This window comes from Octopus bimaculoides, chromosome 1 (assembly GCF_046866305.1).
Source record: "Octopus bimaculoides isolate indiv1 chromosome 1, ASM4686630v1, whole genome shotgun sequence".
Lineage (NCBI taxonomy): Eukaryota > Metazoa > Mollusca > Cephalopoda > Octopoda > Octopodidae > Octopus > Octopus bimaculoides.
Window position 1 is genome coordinate 1494927 of NC_142928.1, and position 22171 is coordinate 1517097.

Here is a 22171-nt window from a genome sequence, read left to right on the forward strand (position 1 = left end):
GCAAGCACACTCATACAGAAGTAGGGGATTTTCTACACAAAACCGCAATAACTGCGGCCCATCAGAGAAATGAGCGCCGTAGGGTGGGATGGCTGTTGCAGCGGATGTCGTTGGCGATTCTCTGCGGCAATGCTTTTGGAATCATGCTCGCGAGGTGCAGTTGAACAAGCCATTACATCTGGGGGTGTACAATCCACCCCTCCATCTTCAGCTGCTTAATCCTCCTCCACCCCTGTTTTCTTTTCCTTTATTTCTTTGGTGAAGTAAATGTGGTCCACCCCCCCCAATAATTTGAGCATTTATACTTTTAACGTTTTGTTTTCATTCGTAATTTATTGTTAAAGGTCTCGATTCTCGGTTCTGATTGATAGACCTTGTACTGATTGTAAGTTTGTGGGCCGTGGATTTGAAGGCGAACCAGACGAACCTTTCATCATTTCGATGGAAGGAGTCATATTTGGAAACAACATACAGAAAATGGAAAATAAATGTTTTCACAACTTTCATCAGTCATCACGGTTACAGCTGGTCGGAATTGTCGACACAGAAAATACAGTTAAATAAATTTAATAAACTGAGATCCGTTACCAGAATTAGTTCGTTGGTCTAGGGGTATGATTCTCGCTTTGGGTGCGAAGGCCACGAGTTCGAATCCCGGGCGCGTACATGTATGTTTTTATACAATGCTTTCTTCTTTTTTTTTTTATCTTATGGTTCTCTCGTTTTATTCTCTCAACTTTTGTATTTAACATGAAATCAATGCCTGTATTTAGCAGTCTAAATCCTTCTTTCTTTTCCCGTTTCGCACAAAACAGTCCATCACAACTTTCGGCTGCATGAGGCCCCGCATTTGGATCTAGTCCGATCGTAATCCAATGGCTAAAACAAGAACAACACGAATGATAAAAGTATAGGCTTGAAAACAAATTCAACAAGGATATAGATACGGGCGGTAGTTTTTAACGTGAACAAAGCGAGTATCTAAAAAAATGGGCTCGTCCGGGATCTCTCACACCCTAAGCGAAAATCATACCCCTAAGACCAACGAGCCAACTTGCTTTCTGTGCATTTCAACCACATATTTCAGGGTTTCAATTCCTAAACCGCGTGGAGCGTTGTGTTCCCGAGTAAATCACTTCAACTCATTTTGTACTGTGATCACTTCGACACCTGACGTGTGGTACACTGTGCACCTGTTTAGGTAACGTTGATTTGATGGGAGGAGCGAGCCAATGTACAGCACATACATTTGATCATTAGAAACAAATCATTTGCATAGGTCGTTCGGCAAAATAGCTGAACACACTTCCGTCGTCTTATATATATTTACCCGCAATTTACTCATTTACTCTTTTATTTGTTTCAGTCACTTGACTGCGGCCATGCTGGAGCACCGCCTTTAGTCGAGCAAATCGACTCCAGGACTTATTCTTTGCAAGTCAGCTACTTATTCTATTGGTTCCTTATACCGAACCGCTAAGTTAAGGGGACGTAAACACACCATCGGTTGTCAAGCGATGTTGGGGGGACAAACACACACACACAAACATATACACACACATACATACATACATACATACATACATACATATATATATATATATATATATATATATATATATATATATATATATATATATATACGACGGGCTTCTTTTCAGTTTCCGTCTACCAAATCCACTCACAAGGCTTTAGTCGGCTCGAGGCTATAGTAGAAGACACTTGCCCAAGGTGTCACGCAGTGGGACTGAACCCGGAACCATGTGGCTGGTAAGCAAGCTACTTACCACACAACGAATTGACTGTAAACCAAAATGCAAACAATGGGGACGCAGCGGTGCAGGAGACTTATTGGTCTCCATGATCCTGTTTTCGGGGTCCACGGGCCACGGGTTCGTATCCAGCACCATCTGAACTTTTTGTCGCTTCACTTTCATTCATATTTCATAAATAAAGGGTAAGTCACCCGATGAAGCTAGTGGTGATTCTTGTCGTTAAAACACTTGAAACGGCGTTGCCTACCTGACACCTAGCATTTATTGCAGTGTAAGGCGGCTTACTGGCAGAGGCGTTAAAACGCCGGGCAAAAGGCTTAGCGGTATTTCGTCCGGCTTGATGTTCTGAATTCAAATTCTGCCGAAGTCGACTTTGCCTTTCATCTTTTCGTGGTCGATAAAATAAGTACCAGTTAAGCACTGGGGTCGATGTAATCAACTTACCCTTCTCCCGAAACTGCTGGCCTTGTGCTAAAAACTTGATACCAATATCTGTTCACTGACAGATTAACCAGTGTTAAAACTATATCGGTTTGTCTGATTTGTCGTTCTGGCATCCGGAATTTGGCTACCTGTCGCTGATGATCCGCGATATGGAGAAATCCCGTGATACAACAGTGCCATGTGCCGGTGCTACCGAAATATCGTCTGCCCATATTATATCTGTTTCTAAGCATTTGTCATCTACACGGATAATTTCTTGGGACGTTTACCGCAGTCTACGGCGTTATAAACAATATTCCAAGTTAGGTTGGACGCACTAATTAATATTTGCTGCAAAGCCTTCTTCTATCGTTAACAACTAATATTAGAATAAGCAGGAGGCTATCAGAAAATGATAAGTACAGAGGTCGATTTGTTCGGCTAAAACGTCTTCAAGGCGGTGCGTCAGCGTGGCCGCGTTCTATTGACAAAAGCAAGTAAAAAGTAAGAAATAAAAGATGAGCTGTAGATCATGTATAATACTATGACGGATTGATAATTATAATAAACCGATCATAGAACATTACATTCTATCACAAATGATGTGTTCCATAGAGTAAAACAGATGGACATGAGAAAGAGTTGGATTTAAGAGCTTTCGATTTTAGTGTTCATTGTAAAAGCCTTCGATTTCATCAGTTGGCTCGTTGGTCTAGGGGTATGATTTTCGCTTAGGGTGCGAGAGGTCCCGGGTTCGAATCCCGGACGAGCCCAATTTTCGTTTTCTTTTGTTTTTTTTTTTGTAATGGCTTGAATTACTCTCTTATTCTTTTACATTCTTCTTCTCCTTTTAACTTGTTTCAGTCATTTTGACTCTGGTCATGCTGGAGCAACGCCTTTTAGTCGAAGAAATCGACCCACTGGAATTATTCTTTGCAAACCCGGTACTTATTCTATCGGCGTCTTTTGCCGAACTGCTAGTTTAAGGGGACGTAAATACACCAACATCCATTGTGAAGCGGTGATGGTAGTGATGGTGGGGGACAAACACAGATACAAACCCACAAATATATACATACATACGTGTATATATATATATATATATATATATATATATATATATATATATATATATATATATATATATATATATATATATATATGCATATATACGACGGGCTTCTTTCAGTTTCCAAGCAAATCCACTCCCAAGGCTTAGTCGGCCTGAGGCTATAGTAGAAGACACTTGCCCAAGGTGCCACGCAGTGGGACTGAACCCGGAACCATGTGGTTGGGAAACAAGCTTCTTACCACAAAGCCACGCCAGCGCCTATTCATGTTAAAAACTCCCGTCCGTTTCTCGATCCTTGTCGAATTTACGTCGAATTTATTTTTCGTCCTTTAATTGCTTTAGCTACTGGACTGCGATCATGCTGGAGCACTGAAGGGTGTAGTCGAATGAATCCACAATACCTATTTTTTGTGTCTGATATTTATTTTATGGGGTTTCTTTCACCGAACCGCTATATCACGGCGACATAAACAAACCAACAACAGCTGCCAAGCGATAGAATGTTGGCGCCAAAGGCAAATACATACATACACCAACACATATGCGCGTACACTCTCTCACTAACACATATACACACACATAAACAGAGATAGAGAGAGAAAGAGCGAAAGACAGGAAGAGAAGTTCAACAGCCACACATCAAGCTATTGTAGAAGATCCTTGTTTAAGTACCACTCCATGAGACTGAACTCGCCACTACATAGTTACAATTACTAGATAATTTTCTGCGACAATTGTCAGTTGGCTCGTTGGTCTAGGGGTATGATTTTTCGCTTAGGGTGCGGGAGGTCCCGGGTTCGAATCCCGGACGAGCCCATTAATTTTCTGCTTTTTTTATATTTACACTTCTGATACTATATTATTTAAAACGTTTTTTTTTATTTCCTCAACCCAATTTTAAATTCTGTAGATTTTTATGAGTTACTTTCAGCTTGAAACTTTTTCGCAAAGATTTTTTAACATAAGCACAGGCGTGGATGTTGGGAAGAAGCTCCCCCACTACTTCTGCTCATGATCAGAGATGCACATATCGCCAGTCACCAAGGGACATGCTCAACTGGTTAACGTCAAACAACTGACAAGCAAATATGTGGTATTAAGCAGAATATTTGCTGTAGCCCATCTTTAATACCAAGACAAAACAATGTACGTGATAACACTTCCAATCAATTAAGATCAGAAGCCACGAGAACCACTGCCTGGTACTGCATCCGGGCATTTATTATTATTATTATTATTATTATTATTGTTCAGTAGTTTTATTTTTATAACGTGCTTTCACTTCACTGCCGAACGCAGCTCTGTGCGCCTTGGGTATGTGCTGTGGTTTGCTGTGGTGCTCTTATGGTTACTGTATTGAAAGTGTTTTGCGTAGGATGTGTGCAGTGCCCAGTAGTGCAATTTTCTGTATGTTATATATATTTGTAAGTCCTGGTGTTTTTGTTATGTATTTGTCTGAATATTTTTTTATTATACCTAAGGCACCTACTATAATAGGAATTGTTTCTGTTTTTAGATTCCACATTCGAGTTACCTCTATTTCCACGTCTTTGTATTTTGAAAGTTTTTCCATTTCTTTTAGAGAAAAGTTGTCATCTGCTGGTATTGATACATCAATTAGAAAGCATTTTTTTTTCTTCATGATCTTTGACAACTATATCTGGTCTATTTGCCTTAATTTCTCTATCTGTGTGTATTGGCATATCCCAGAGTATGGTTGCTTTCTCGTTTTCTGTGACCTTTTCTGGCGTGTGTTTATACCATCTTTTTTCTGTTGTTATTCCATAATGTTGGCATAGCTTCCAGTGTATATAGGTCCCAACTCTGTCGTGTCTGTGGATATATTCCTTCTTAGCCAGGACTGGGCAGCCAGAGATAATATGATTTATTGTTTCTTGTCGATCTCCACATATTCTACAGTTACTTGTTATATTTCTTTTCATTATGTGTTTTTGGTAATTTCTGGTGGGGAGGCTTTGGTCTTGTGCAGCAATTAAAAATCCTTCAGTCTCTGCTTTGAGTCCTGAGCTTCTCAGCCATTGCTGGGATTTTTCTCTGTCTATTTCTTTCGCATTTAATTTAGCCCAGTATTTACCATGTAGGGGCTTTTCTTGCCATCGTTTTATCATGGTCCGTTGCTGTTCTAGTTTTAGTTTGGATTTCATTTGTTTTATAGCTTTTGTTGTTTCTTCTTCTTCTTCTTCGTATTTGTTAGGTAGATTGATTTCTTGTTTGTATTTGTCAGCTTCCTTAAATACTGAAAACAGTTATTTGTTTTGCTCGTGTTTTGTGGCTATTTGTATTAGTTTCCCTTGCTTCTGGAGTAGGTATTTTTGCAGTCCTATGGTGGTTATTTTATAATAGTAGTAGTTATTTTATTATTATTATTATTATTATTATTATTATTATTATTATTATTATTATTATTATTATTATTATTATTATTATTTGTCAGAGTTATTTCATCACACATTCTGTAAACCTCTTCTATGACTTCCTGTTCTTTGTTTCTCCTCTCCCCTCTGGTTTTGCCCTGTCCATTCCATCTTCAGACTGAATAGGTAGGCCGAGATCATCCCCAAATAATAACAATATCTATTTTTATTGTTCTTCCATTTGTGAAACTTTAAATGTGGAAACACATTCCATGATGGACAAGAAAGTTTATGATTCCTACAGAAGGCTTTTGATTTCAGACCGGTTATGTAAGCTGAACATTCACACAGAAAAAAAAAAAAGAAAAACAAAAAAAAAGATATGAACATTATTTAATGCAACTTGCAAGTTTTTTTGCAAAGAATTTGGCATAGTAAATTGAACGAGTTTGTGTTTTTGATATTTCGCATGTTTCGAGGGAAGCGAGCTGGCAGAATCGTTATCATGCCGGACAAAGTGCTTAGCAACATTTTGCCCGTCTTTACGTTCTGAGGTGAAATTTTTTCACCCTTTCGGAGCTGAAATAAGTAGGGGTTGAACGCAGGAGACGATGTAATCTAACCCTTTCGCTCAGAACGTCGAACCTTGTGCCTATAGGATATTTCCGATGTTTCAGAATATCTCCGGTTATTATTGAATAAAATAATTAACCGGTACTCATCTGTGACTTGAACCTGAGACCTCTCGCATCGGAGAAGAGAACCACACCTCTGAACCAGTGGTTCTTAACCGGAGTCCATATAACAGTTTTGTGGGTCCACATATGCAAAATAATAAATTGGGTCCACTATATTATTTTACTGGCCCATGGAAAGACTTTGCTTTGGATGCATTCATTACAAGGAACCGCCATGTTTCTCTCTCTAATTTTTCACATAGTTCAACCGACATAGTTCCGCCAAACTGAATATGCGATCAGCAAAATAATAATTTTGAAAGCAGTATCTGTAAAATTAACTTTCAAACATCTAATGGCTATGGGAATGGTGGCCCACCTGAAAAAGTACCCGAAGGGGACCATAGATAAAAAAAAAAAGTGGTTGAGAGTCACTGCTCTAGACAAGTGTCTTCTACTCTAGCCTCCGGCCGACCAAGTTCTTGTTTTTGGGGGAATCTGATGGAAGCCCGCCGTAATACATACGTACATACATACATACATACATACATACATATATATATATATATATATATATATATATATATATATATATATATACTATTCTTTTACTAGATTCAGTCATTTCACTGTGGCCATGCTGGATATATATATATCTGTGTGTGTGTGTGTCTTATTTCTGTGTTTGTCGTCCTCAACGGCTTGGCAGCCGGTGTTGGTGTTTTTATGTCACCGTAACTTAGCGGTTGATCAATAGCAAAAACGACAAAATACGCAACTGGCTTCCAAAAAAGAAATAAGTACTTGGGTTGATTCGCTTGACTAAAATTGTTCAAGATGCTGCCCCAGCATGGCCGCACTCTAATGACTGCAACAAGCAAAAATGCAAAGGTATGTAGTGAAATAGATACACATGCGTGCAAGTTGAGGTTCAGAGTTTACTACTTCCCGTATATTTTCGGATTCACTTATTAATATTTGCTTTTTAAGAAGAAATATGATAATTTAGACTACCGCGAGTAATCGAGGCTCGTTGGTCTAGGGGTATGATTCTCGCTTTGGGTGCGAGAGGTCCCGGGTTCGAATCCCGGACGAGCCCTGTCATTTTTAAATAAATAAAATAAAATAACTGTTACTCTATATTTGCTACAAAATATTTTGGCACAGAAATAAATCTAAAATGCGGAACGAAAACTCTAAGCAGTGATGTGCGCAGTTCGAAACTCACAGCGTTTCCCTTTCCGGTTTCTGGGGCTGAAGAGGAGGAAACCCCCGAGAAGTGCATCCCTTCATCAGCCTGCTTAGTGAATACTCCAAACTTACGTAGTTTGTTTACACCTAACTGTCTACAGAGAGAAATTTTTCCACTGATAAATACAGTGAATATTTTTCTTTCGGGTTTGAATATTCCCCAAGCATTTTATTTTAGCATCCACGAAGGATGAAAGAAGTTCGATCTCACGGGATCAATAAAATAAGCGCCATTTAAACACTGGCATCGATGTAATCGACTTGCCCTTCTCCCCAAAATTCAAGGCCCTGTGCTTATAATAGGAAGAAAATAAAAATGGTTTCACAAATTTCTTCAATTTCATTGAATCGATAAAATGATTCTCTGTTTAACCCTTGAAGCGGTGATTCTACTTGGCGTGAAATAGAGACATACGTGTGAAAGAAAAGTTTCAGAGTTTACTATTTCTTATATATGTTCAATTCTTGTTTTCACAGTTGGCTCGTTGGTCTAGAGGTATGATTTTCGCTTCGGGTGCGAGAGGTCCCGGGTTCGAATCCCGGACGAGCCCCTTAATTTTTATGATATTACACTTTTTAAAACACCGTTTGAAATATCTGTAACTCAATTCTAAATTCGAGATAGTTTGATGTGTTGAATTCAACTTGCAAGGAAGGTTTTATTGCAAAATTTTTGGCATAGTAAATTGAACGAGTTTGTTGTATCATTTTATTTTGTCGAACCGCTATGTTACAGGAACGTAAACACACCAGCATCGATTGTCAAACGATGTTGGGAGGGACAAATACAGACACACAAACATATACACACACACATACATGTATATATATATATATATATATATATATATATATATATATATATATATATATATATATATATATATATATATATATATGTATATATATATATATATATATATATATATATATATATATATATATATATACGACGGGCTTATTTCAGTTTCCGTCTACCAAATCCACTCACAAGGTTTTGGTCGGCCCAAACCTAAAGTAGAAGACACTTGTCCAAGGTGCCACGCAGTGGGACTGAACCCGAAATCAGTTGGTAAGCAAGCTACTTACCGCACAGCCACTCATACGTGTGTATGTATGTATGTATGTATGTATGTATGTATGTATGTAGGTATTTGTGTTTGTCACCCTACCATTGAGGGTTTCAACTCCTAAACCGCGTGGAGCGTTGTGTTCCTGAGTAAATCACTTCAACTCATTTTGTACTGTGATCACTTCGACACCTGACGTGTGGTACACTGTGCACCTGTTTAGGTAACGTTGATTTGAGGGGAGGAGCGAGCCAATGTACAGCACATACATTTGATCATTAGAAACAAATCATTTGCATAGGTCGTTCGGCAAAATAGCTGAACACACTTCCGTCGTCTTATATATATTTACCCGCAATTTACTCTTTTACTCTTTTATTTGTTTCAGTCACTTGACTGCGGCCATGCTGGAGCACCGCCTTTAGTCGAGCAAATCGACTCCAGGACTTATTCTTTGCAAGTCAGGTACTTATTCTATTGGTTCCTTTTGCCGAACCGCTAAGGGGACGTAAACACACCATCGGTTGTCAAGCGATGTTGGTGAGACAAAGACACACACACAAACATATACACACACATACATACATACATACATACATACATACATATATATATATATATATATATTTATATATATATATATACATATATATATATATATATATATATATATATATATATATATATATATATATATATATATAAATATATATATATATATATACATATATATATATATATATATATATATATATATATATATATATATATACATATATATATATATATATATATATATATATATATATATATATATATATATATATATATATATATATATATATATATATATATACGACGGGCTTCTTGTCAGTCTCCGTCTACCAAATCCACTCACAAGGCTTTGGTCGGCCCGAGGCTATAGTAGAAGACACTTGCCCAAGGTGACACGCAGTGGGACTGAACCCGGAACCATGTGGCTGGTAAGCAAGCTACTTACCACACAGCGAATTGACTGTAAACCAAAATGCAAACAATGGGGACGCAGCGGTGCAGGAGACTTATTGGTCTCCATGATCCTGTTTTCGGGGTCCACGGGCCACGGGTTCGTATCCAGCACCATCTGAACTTTTTGTCGCTTCACTTTCATTCATATTTCATAAATAAAGGGTAAGTCACCCGATGAAGCTAGTGGTGATTCTTGTCGTTAAAACACTTGAAACGGCGTTGCCTACCTGACCCCTAGCATTTATTGCAGTGTAAGGCGGCTTACTGGCAGAGGCGTTAAAACGCCGGGCAAAAGGCTTAGCGGTATTTCGTTCGGCTTGATGTTCTGAATTCAAATTCTGCCGAGGTCGACTTTGCCTTTCATCTTTTCGTGGTCGATAAAATAAGTACCAGTTGAGCACTGGGGTCGATGTAATCAACTTACCCTTCTCCCGAAACTGCTGGCCTTGTGCTAAAAACTTGATACCAATATCTGTTCACTGACAGATTAACCAGTGTTAAAACTATATCGGTTTGTCTGATTTGTCGTTCTGGCATCCGGAATTTGGCTACCTGTCGCTGATGATCCGCGATATGGAGAAATCCCGTGATACAACAGTGCCATGTGCCGGTGCTACCGAAATATCGTCTGCCCATATTATATCTGTTTCTAAGCATTTGTCATCTACACGGATAATTTCTTGGGACGTTTACCGCAGTCTACGGCGTTATAAACAATATTCCAAGTTAGGTTGGACGCACTAATTAATATTTGCTGCAAAGCCTTCTTCTATCGTTAACAACTAATATTAGAATAAGCAGGAGGCTATCAGAAAATGATAAGTACAGAGGTCGATTTGTTCGGCTAAAACGTCTTCAAGGCGGTGCGTCAGCGTTGCCGCGTTCTATTGACAAAAGCAAGTAAAAAGTAAAAAATAAAAGATGAGCTGTAGATCATGTATAATACTATGACGGATTGATAATTATAATAAACCGATCATAGAACATTACATTCTATCACAAATGATGTGTTCCATAGAGTAAAACAGATGGACATGAGAGAGAGTTGGATTTAAGAGCTTTCGATTTTAGTGTTCATTGTAAAAGCCTTCGATTTCATCAGTTGGCTCGTTGGTCTAGGGGTATGATTTTCGCTTAGGGTGCGAGAGGTCCCGGGTTCGAATCCCGGACGAGCCTAATTTTCGTTTTCTTTTGTTTTGTTTTTTTGTAATGGCTTGAATTACTCTCTTAGACTTTTACATTCTTCTTCTCCTTTTAACTTGTTTCAGTCATTTTGACTCTGGTCATGCTGGAGCAACGCCTTTTAGTCGAAGAAATCGACCCACTGGAATTATTCTTTGCAAACCCGGTACTTATTCTATCGGCGTCTTTTGCCGAACTGCTAGGTTAAGGGGACGTAAATACACCAACATCCATTGTGAAGCGGTGATGGTAGTGATGGTGGGGGACAAACACAGATACAAACCCACAAATATATACATACATACGTGTATATATATATATATATATATATATATATATATATATATATATATATATATATACATATATACGACGGGCTTCTTTCAGTTTCCAAGCAAATCCACTCCCAAGGCTTAGTCGGCCTGAGGCTATAGTAGAAGACACTTGCCCAAGGTGCTACGCAGTGGGACTGAACCCGGGACCATGTGGTTGGAAAACAAGCTTCTTAACACAAAGCCACGCCAGCGCCTATTCATGTTAAAAACTCCCGTCCGTTTCTCGATCCTTGTCGAATTTACGTCGAATTTATTTTTCGTCCTTTAATTGCTTTAGCCACTGGACTGCGATCATGCTGGAGCACTGAAGGGTGTAGTCGAATGAATCCACAATACCTATTTTTTGTGTCTGATATTTATTTTATGGGGTTTCTTTCACCGAACCGCTATATCACGGCGACATAAACAAACCAACAACAGCTGCCAAGCGATAGAATGTTGGCGCCAAAGGCAAATACATACATACACCAACACATATGCGCGTACACTCTCTCACTAACACATATACACACACATAAACAGAGATATAGAGAGAAAGAGCGAAAGACAGAAAGAGAAGTTCAACAGCCACACATCAAGCTATTGTAGAAGATCCTTGTTTAAGTACCACTCCAAGAGACTGAACTCGCCACTACATAGTTACAATTACTAGATAATTTTCAGCGGAATTTTCAGTTGGCTCGTTGGTCTAGGGGTATGATTTTCGCTTAGGGTGCGAGAGGTCCCGGGTTCGAATCCCGGACGAGCCCATTATTTTTCTGCTTTTTTTTTTATATTTACACTTCTGATACTATATTATTTAAAACGTTTTTTTCTTTATTTCCTCAACCCAATTTTAAATTCTGTAGATTTTTATGAGTTACTTTCAGCTTGAAACTTTTTCGCAAAGATTTATTAACATAAGCACAGGCGTGGATGTTGGGAAGAAGCTCCCCAACTACTTCTGCTCATGATCAGAGATGCACATATCGCCAGCCACCAAGGGACATGCTCAACTGGTTAACGTCAAACAACTGACAAGCAAATCTGTGGTATTAAGCAGAATATTTGCTGTAGCCCATCTTTTATACCAAGACAAAACAATGTACGTGATAACACTTCCAATCAATTAAGATCAGAAGCCACGAGAACCACTGCCTGGTACTGCATCCGGGCATTTATTATTATTATTATTATTATTATTATTATTATTATTATTATTATTATTATTATTATTATTATTTGTCAGAGTTATTTCATCACATATTCTGTAAACCTCTTCTATGACTTCCTGTTCTTTGTTTCTCCTCTACCCTCTGGTTTTGCCCTGTCCATTCCATCTTCAGACTGAATAGGTAGGCCGAGATCATCCCCAAATAATAACAATATCTATTTTTATTGCTCTTCCATTTGTTAAACTTTAAATGTGGAAACACATTCCATGATGGACAAGAAAGTTTATGATTCCTACAGAAGGCTTTTGATTTCAGACCGGTTATGTAAACTGAACATTCACACAGAAAAGAAAATAGAAAAACAAAAAACACGATATGAACATTATTTAATGCAACTTTCAAGTTTTTTTGCAAAGAATTTGGCATAGTAAATTGAACGAGTTTGTGTTTTTGATATTTCGCACGTTTCGAGGGAAGCGAGCTGGCAGAATCGTTATCATGCCGGACAAAGTGCTTAGCAACATTTTGCCCGTCTTTACGTTCTGGGGTGAAATTTTTTCACCCTTTCGGGGCTGAAATAAGTAGGGGTTGAACGCAGGAGTCGATGTAATCTAACCCTTTCGCTCAGAACGTCGAACCTTGTGCCTATAGGATATTTCCGATGTTTCAGAATATCTCCGGTTATTATTGAATAAAATAATTAACCGGTAATCATCTGTGAATTGAACCTGAGACCTCTCGCATCGGAGAAGAGAACCACACCTCTGAACCAGTGGTTCTTAACCGGAGTCCATATAACAGTTTTGTGGGTCCACATATGCAAAATAATAAATTGGGTCCACAATATTATTTTACTGGCCCATGGAAAGATTTTGCTTTGGATGCATTCATTACAAGGAACCGCCATGTTTCTCTCTCTAATTTTTCACATACGTTTTCAAACTCGGAACTTAGAAAACTGATAAGGAGGATACAGGAGGCGGTCGAAAAAGCCAGCTTCTATATATGGCTGAAGCGGGAAGACCGAATATGGCTTGAACGTCATAACATGTCTAGGTGAGACAGGCTGACACTGAAGTGGCTTCGCGCCCTCCATTGTCAGTTAAAGTTCAGACAGTGTCATGTGACAACTTGCTGGAGCTAATTGCTGGAGCCTAGCAGCGGGAAGTTTAGACAGTGTCATGTGACAACTTGCTGGTGCTGCCTACTGGACCCTAGCAGCGGGAAATTTAGATAGTGTCAAGTGACAACGAGCTGGGGCTGCCTGCTGGAGCCTAGCAGCAGATATAAAAAGGGGAACTTGACACGACGATCAGTCGGACGCTGACAATTGTTGATGCTGCATCGAAGAGGCCAGGGAATAGAAGAAAGAAGACATGCACCCAACACCAGAGCTGAAGACACCTCCGAAAGGAGGGGCCCCGCCACGTCAAAACGGTAGAGGAGTAGGGGCCGAAACCGGACGTGGTTCCTCCTGATGATGTCTTCAGCTAACTGAATCCTATAAAGGAGCTGTTGTGGTAGCAGACCACGAAACATGGTTGAAATTCCTCAGGAACCGACATAGTTCCGCCAAACTGAATATGCGATCAGCAAAATAATAATTTTGAAAGCAGTATCTGTAAAATTAACTTTCAAACATCTAATGGCTATGGGAATGGTGGCCCACCTGAAAAAGTACCCGAAGGGGACCATAGATAAAAAAAAAAGTGGTTGAGAGTCACTGCTCTAGACAAGTGTCTTCTACTCTAGCCTCCGGCCGACCAAGTTCTTGTTTTTTGGGGAATCTGATGGAAGCCCGCCGTAATACATACATACATACATACATACATACATATATATATATATATATATATATATATATATATATATATATATATATATATATATATATATATATATATATATATATATATATATATACTATTATTTTACTAGTTTCAGTCATTTCACTGTGGCCATGCTGGATATATATATCTGTGTGTATGTGTGTCTTATTTCTGTGTTTGTCGTCCTCAACAGCTTGGCAGCCGGTGTTGGTGTTTTTATGTCACCGTAACTTAGCGGTTGATCAATAGCAAAAACGACAAAATACGCAACTGGCTTCCAAAAAAGAAATAAGTACTTGGGTTGATTCGCTTGACTAAAATTGTTCAAGATGCTGCCCCAGCATGGCCGCACTCTAATGACTGCAACAAGCAAAAATGCAAAGGTATGTAGCGAAATAGATACACATGCGTGCAAGTTGAGGTTCAGAGTTTACTACTTCCCGTATATTTTCGGATTCACTTATTAATATTTGCTTTTTAAGAAGAAATATGATAATTTAGACTACCGCGAGCAAGCGAGGCTCGTTGGTCTAGGGGTATGATTCTCGCTTTGGGTGCGAGACATCCCGGACGAGCCCTGTCATTTTTAAATAAATAAAATAAAATAACTGTTACTCTATATTTGCTACAAAATATTTTGGCACAGAAATAAATCTAAAATGCGGAACGAAAACTCTAAGCAGTGATGTGCGCAGTTCGAAACTCACAGCGTTTCCCTTTCCGGTTTCTGGCGCTGAAGAGGAGAAAACCCCCGAGAAGTGCATCCCTTCATCAACCTGCTTAGTGAATACTCCAAACTTACGTAGTTTGTTTACACCTAACTGTCTACAGAGGGAAATTTTTCCACTGATAAATACAGTGAATATTTTTCTTTCGGGTTTGAATATTCCCCAAGCATTTTATTTTAGCATCCACGAAGGATGAAAGAAGTTCGATCTCACGGGATCAATAAAATAAGCGCCATTTAAACACTGGCATCGATGTAATCGACTTGCCCTTCTCCCCAAAATTCAAGGCCCTGTGCTTATAGTAGGAAGAAAATAAAAATGGTTTCACAAATTTCTTCAATTTCATTGAATCGATAAAATGATTCTCTGTTTAACCCTTGAAGCGGTGATTCTACTTGGCGTGAAATAGAGACATACGTGTGAAAGAAAAGTCTCAGAGTTTACTATTTCTTATATATGTTCAATTCTTGTTTTCACAGTTGGCTCGTTGGTCTAGAGGTATGATTTTCGCTTCGGGTGCGAGAGGTCCCGGGATCGAATCCTGGACGAGCCCCTTAATTTTTATGATATTACACTTTTTAAAACACCGTTTGAAATATCTGTAACTCAATTCTAAATTCGAGATAGTTTGATGTGTTGAATTCAACTTGCAAGGAAGGTTTTATTGCAAAACTTTTGGCATAGTAAATTGAACGAGTTTGTTGTATCATTTTATTTTGTCGAACCGCTATGTTACAGGAACGTAAACACACGAGCATCGATTGTCAAACGATGTTGGGAGGGACCAATACAGACACACAAACATATACACACACACATACATGTGTATATATATATATATATATATATATATATATATATATATATATATATACGACGGGCTTATTTCAGTTTCCGTCTACCAAATCCACTCGCAAGGTTTTGGTCGGCCCAAACCTAAAGTAGAAGACACTTGTCCAAGGTGCCACGCAGTGGGACTGAACCCGAAATCAGTTGGTAAGCAAGCTACTTACCGCACAGCCACTCATACGTGTGTATGTATGTATGTATGTATGTATGTATGTATGTATGTATGTATTTGTGTTTGTCACCCTACCATTGAGGGTTTCAACTCCTAAACCGCGTGGAGCGTTGTGTTCCTGAGTAAATCACTTCAACTCATTTTGTACTGTGATCACTTCGACACCTGACGTGTGGTACACTGTGCACCTGTTTAGGTAACGTTGATTTGATGGGAGGAGCGAGCCAATGTACAGCACATACATTTGATCATTAGAAACAAATCATTTGCATAGGTCGTTCGGCAAAATAGCTGAACACACTTCCGTCGTCTTATATATATTTACCCGCAATTTACTCTTTTACTCTTTTATTTGTTTCAGTCACTTGACTGCGGCCATGCTGGAGCACCGCCTTTAGTCGAGCAAATCGACTCCAGGACTTATTCTTTGCAAGTCAGGTACTTATTCTATTGGTTCCTTTTGCCGAACCGCTAAGGGGTCGTAAACACACCATCGGTTGTCAAACGATGTTGGTGGGACAAACACACACACACAAACATATACACACACATACATACATACATACATACATACATACATATATATATATATTTATATATATATATATACATATATATATATATATATATATATATATATATATATATATATATATATATATATATATATATATATATATATATATATATATATATATATATATATATATATATACAAGAATAAGGGCAGAGAATCGTCAATTAATAATAGAATTAATAATTAACAATTTTGCCAAGTAGTTCAGTATGAAAAAAACCTTTATCGGTAGAACTATTTATCATCATAAATATACAGGGATTAGCAATTGAGTTGCTTCTCCAACATACTGAAAATTCAGAAATAGCAGTCAAAGAACTACTGATTCCAAACTACAAATTTTCTCTAAAGCGGATGGCGATATTTATGGCACAAATAGAACAAAAAACCGGAGGGAAAAGCGTAAACAAAACCAAGCCTTTAGTTAATTGGATACGAATCGTTTCATGGTTAAGTGAATGGAAATTTCACTATTCCAATCTTCAGCCCAAATATTCTGATAAATTTGAAAGTGTCTCTAAAAAAATTCACGGTAATTTTTGGCCATGCGACACCAAAAATCAACGATAAGAAAGGCACTTATGAATTCATCGGCTAGCGAGTTCAGGCACCTCACCTCAAAGAAAATCTATTCCATGTGCGTCACAAATAGTCCCGTATGAAAAAGTCCTGTGTGGAAGGATTTACGGTTTAACCATCTAACTTAGAGATATCAAATATAAAATATACAAGAATAAGGGCAGAGAATCGTCAATTAATAATAGAATTAATAATTAACAATTTTGCCAAGTAGTTCAGTATGAAAAAAACCTTTATCGGTAGAACTATTTATCATCATAAATATACAGGGATTAGCAATTGAGTTGCTTCTCCAACATACTGAAAATTCAGAAATAGCAGTCAAAGAACTACTGATTCCAAACTACAAATTTTCTCTAAAGCGGATGGCGATATTTATGGCACACATAGAACAAAAAACCGGAGGGAAAAGCGTAAACAAAACCAAGCCTTTAGTTAATTGGATACGAATCGTTTCATGGTTAAGTGAATGGAAATTTCACTATTCCAATCTTCAGCCCAAATATTCTGATAAATTTGAAAGTGTCTCTAAAAAAATTCACGGTAATTTTTGGCCATGCGACACCAAAAATCAACGATAAGAAAGGCACTTACGAATTCATCGGCTAGTGAGTTCAGGCACCTCACCTCAAAGAATATTTGGGCTGAAGATTGGAATAGTGAAATTTCCATTCACTTAACCATGAAACGATTCGTATCCAATTAACTAAAGGCTTGGTTTTGTTTACGCTTTTCCCTCCGGTTTTTTGTTCTATGTGTGCCATAAATATCGCCATCCGCTTTAGAGAAAATTTGTAGTTTGGAATCAGTAGTTCTTTGACTGCTATTTCTGAATTTTCAGTATGTTGGAGAAGCAACTCAATTGCTAATCCCTGTATATTTATGATGATATATATATATATATATATACATATATATATATATATATATATATATATATATATATATATATATATATATATATATATATATATATACGACGGGCTTCTTTTCAGTCTCCGTCTACCAAATCCACTCACAAGGCTTTGGTCGGCCCGAGGCTATAGTAGAAGACACTTGCCCAAGGTGTCACGTAGTGGGACTGAACCCGGAACCATGTGGCTGGTAAGCAAGCTACTTAGCACACAACGAATTGACTGTAAACCAAAATGCAAACAATGGGGACGCAGCGGTGCAGGAGACTTATTGGTCTCCATGATCCTGTTTTCGGGGTCCACGGGCCACGGGTTCGTATCCAGCACCATCTGAACTTTTTGTCGCTTCACTTTCATTCATATTTCATAAATAAAGGGTAAGTCACCCGATGAAGCTAGTGGCGATTCTTGTCGTTAAAACACTTGAAACGGCGTTGCCTACCTGACACCTAGCATTTATTGCAGTGTAAGGCGGCTTACTGGCAGAGGCGTTAAAACGCCGGGCAAAAGGCTTAGCGGTATTTCGTCCGGCTTGATGTTCTGAATTCAAATTCTGCCGAAGTCGACTTTGCCTTTCATCTTTTCGTGGTCGATAAAATAAGTACCAGTTGAGCACTGGGGTCGATGTAATCAACTTACCCTTGTGCTAAAAACTTGATACCAATATCTGTTCACTGACAGATTAACCAGTGTTAAAACTATATCGGTTTGTCTGATTTGTCGTTCTGGCATCCGGAATTTGGCTACCTGTCGCTGATGATCCGCGATATGGAGAAATCCCGTGATACAACAGTGCCATGTGCCGGTGCTACCGAAATATCGTCTGCCCATATTATATCTGTTTCTAAGCATTTGTCATCTACACGGATAATTTCTTGGGACGTTTACCGCAGTCTACGGCGTTATAAACAATATTCCAAGTTAGGTTGGACGCACTAATTAATATTTGCTGCAAAGCCTTCTTCTATCGTTAACAACTAATATTAGAATAAGCAGGAGGCTATCAGAAAATGATAAGTACAGAGGTCGATTTGTTCGGCTAAAACGTCTTCAAGGCGGTGCGTCAGCGTGGCCGCGTTCTATTGACAAAAGCAAGTAAAAAGTAAGAAATAAAAGATGAGCTGTAGATCATGTATAATACTATGACGGATTGATAATTATAATAAACCGATCATAGAACATGACATTCTATCACAAATGATGTGTTCCATAGAGTAAAACAGATGGACATGAGAAAGAGTTGGATTTAAGAGCTTTCGATTTTAGTGTTCATTGTAAAAGCCTTCGATTTCATCAGTTGGCTCGTTGGTCTAGGGGTATGATTTTCGCTTAGGGTGCGAGAGGTCCCGGGTTCGAATCCCGGACGAGCCCAATTTTCGTCTTCTTTTGTTTTGTTTTTTTGTAATGGCTTGAATTACTCTCTTATTCTTTTACATTCTTCTTCTCCTTTTAACTTGTTTCAGTCATTTTGACTCTGGTCATGCTGGAGCAACGCCTTTTAGTCGAAGAAATCGACCCACTGGAATTATTCTTTGCAAATCCGGTACTATTCTATCGGCGTCTTTTGCCGAACTGCTAGGTTAAGGGGACGTAAATACACCAACATCCATTGTGAAGCGGTGATGGTAGTGATGGTGGGGGACAAACACAGATACAAACCCACAAATATATACATACATACGTGTATATATATATATATATATATATATATATATATATATAGGTATATATATATATATATATATATATATATATATATATATATATATATATATATATATATATATATATATACATATATACGACGGGCTTCTTTCAGTTTCCAAGCAAATCCACTCCCAAGGCTTAGTCGGCCTGAGGCTATAGTAGAAGACACTTGCCCAAGGTGCCACGCAGTGGGACTGAACCCGGAACCATGTGGTTGGGAAACAAGCTTCTTACCACAAAGCCACGCCAGCGCCTATTCATGTTAAAAACTCCCGTCCGTTTCTCGATCCTTGTCGAATTTACGTTGAATTTATTTTTCGTCCTTTAATTGCTTTAGCCACTGGACTGCGATCATGCTGGAGCACTGAAGGGTGTAGTCGAATGAATCCACAATACCTATTTTTTGTGTCTGATATTTATTTTATGGGGTTTCTTTCACCGAACCGCTATATCACGGCGACATAAACAAACCAACAACAGCTGCCAAGCGATAGAATGTTGGCGCCAAAGGCAAATACATACATACACCAACACATATGCGCGTACACTCTCTCACTAACACATATACACACACATAAACAGAGATATAGAGAGAAAGAGCGAAAGACAGAAAGAGAAGTTCAACAGCCACACATCAAGCTATTGTAGAAGATCCTTGTTTAAGTACAACTCCATGAGACTGAACTCGCCACTACATAGTTACAATTACTAGATAATTTTCAGCGCGAATTGTCAGTTGGCTCGTTGGTCTTGGGGTATGATTTTCGCTTAGGGTGCAAGAGGTCCCGGGTTCGAATCTCGGACGAGCCCATTCATTTTCTGCTTTATTTTTATATTTACACTTCTGATACTATATTATTTAAAACGTTTTTTTCTTTATTTCCTCAACCCAATTTTAAATTCTGTAGATTTTTATGAGTTACTTTCAGCTTGAAACTTTTTCGCAAAGATTTTTTAACATAAGCACAGGCGTGGATGTTGGGAAGAAGCTCCCCAACTACTTCTGCTCATGATCAGAGATGCACATATCGCCAGCCACCAAGGGACATGCTCAACTGGTTAACGTCAAACAACTGACAAGCAAATCTGTGGTATTAAGCAGAATATTTGCTGTAGCCCATCTTTTATACCAAGACAAAACAATGTACGTGATAACACTTCCAATCAATTAAGATCAGAAGCCACGAGAACCACTGCCTGGTACTGCATCCGGGCATTTATTATTATTATTATTATTATTATTATTATTATTATTACTATTATTATTTGTCAGAGTTATTTTATCACATATTCTGTAAACCTCTTCTATGACTTCCTGTTCTTTGTTTCTCCTCTCCCCTCTGGTTTTGCCCTGTCCATTCCATCTTCAGACTGAATAGGTAGGCCGAGGGAAGCGAGCTGGCAGAATCGTTATCATGCCGGACAAAGTGCTTAGCAACATTTTGCACGTCTTTACGTTCTGAGGTGAAATCTTTTCACCCTTTCGGGGCTGAAATAAGTAGGGGTTGAACGCAGGAGTCGATGTAATCTAACCCTTTCGCTCAGAACGTCGAACCTTGTGCCTATAGGATATTTCCGATGTTTCAGAATATCTCCGGTTATTATTGAATAAAATAATTAACCGGTACTCATCTGTGACTTGAACCTGAGACCTCTCGCATCGGAGAAGAGAACCACACCTCTGAACCAGTGGTTCTTAACCGGAGTCCATATAACAGTTTTGTGGGTCCACATATGCAAAATAATAAATTGGGTCCACAATATTATTTTACTGGCCCATGGAAAGATTTTGCTTTGGATGCATTCATTACAAGGAACCGCCATGTTTCTCTCTCTAATTTTTCACATAGTTCAACCGACATAGTTCCGCCAAACTGAATATGCGATCAGCAAAATAATAATTTTGAAAGCAGTATCTGTAAAATTAACTTTCAAACATCTAATGGCTATGGGAATGGTGGCCCACCTGAAAAAGTACCCGAAGGGGACCATAGATAAAAAGAAAAAAAAGGGGTTGAGAGTCACTGCTCTAGACAAGTGTCTTCTACTCTAGCCTCCGGCCGACCAAGTTCTTGTTTATTGGGGAATCTGATGGAAGCCCGTCCTAATACATACATATATATACATATATATATATATATATATATATATATATATATATATATATATATATATATATATATATATATATATATATATATATATATATATATATATATATATATATATATATATATATATATATATATATATATATATATATATATATATATATATATATATATATATACTATTATTTTACTAGTTTCAGTCATTTCACTGTGGCCATGCTGGATATATATATCTGTGTGTGTGTGTGTCTTATTTCTGTGTTTGTCGTCCTCAACAGCTTGGCAGCCGGTGTTGGTGTTTTTATGTCACCGTAACTTAGCGGTTGATCAATAGCAAAAACGACAAAATACGCAACTGGCTTCCAAAAAAGAAATAAGTACTT

General features: G+C 38.2%; 8 non-coding genes across 8 annotated transcripts; all 8 read left to right on the top strand.

Moving 5' to 3' along the window:
- The first annotated feature begins 2899 nt into the window (after positions 1 to 2899).
- Positions 2900 to 2971, top strand: Trnap-agg (transfer RNA proline (anticodon AGG)). Its single transcript has one exon. It is a non-coding gene; the product is annotated as a tRNA-Pro (tRNA).
- A 1042-nt stretch (positions 2972 to 4013) lies between these two features.
- Trnap-agg (transfer RNA proline (anticodon AGG)) lies at positions 4014 to 4086 on the top strand. Its single transcript has one exon. It is a non-coding gene; the product is annotated as a tRNA-Pro (tRNA).
- A 3263-nt stretch (positions 4087 to 7349) lies between these two features.
- On the top strand, positions 7350 to 7421 carry Trnap-ugg (transfer RNA proline (anticodon UGG)). Its single transcript has one exon. It is a non-coding gene; the product is annotated as a tRNA-Pro (tRNA).
- Positions 7422 to 8052: 631 nt separating this feature from the next.
- Trnap-cgg (transfer RNA proline (anticodon CGG)) lies at positions 8053 to 8124 on the top strand. Its single transcript has one exon. It is a non-coding gene; the product is annotated as a tRNA-Pro (tRNA).
- Positions 8125 to 10755: 2631 nt separating this feature from the next.
- Trnap-agg (transfer RNA proline (anticodon AGG)) lies at positions 10756 to 10827 on the top strand. Its single transcript has one exon. It is a non-coding gene; the product is annotated as a tRNA-Pro (tRNA).
- A 1018-nt stretch (positions 10828 to 11845) lies between these two features.
- On the top strand, positions 11846 to 11917 carry Trnap-agg (transfer RNA proline (anticodon AGG)). The gene has a single exon. It is a non-coding gene; the product is annotated as a tRNA-Pro (tRNA).
- A 3443-nt stretch (positions 11918 to 15360) lies between these two features.
- Positions 15361 to 15432, top strand: Trnap-cgg (transfer RNA proline (anticodon CGG)). Its single transcript has one exon. It is a non-coding gene; the product is annotated as a tRNA-Pro (tRNA).
- A 3837-nt stretch (positions 15433 to 19269) lies between these two features.
- Trnap-agg (transfer RNA proline (anticodon AGG)) lies at positions 19270 to 19341 on the top strand. The gene has a single exon. It is a non-coding gene; the product is annotated as a tRNA-Pro (tRNA).
- The last annotated feature ends 2830 nt before the right edge of the window (positions 19342 to 22171 follow it).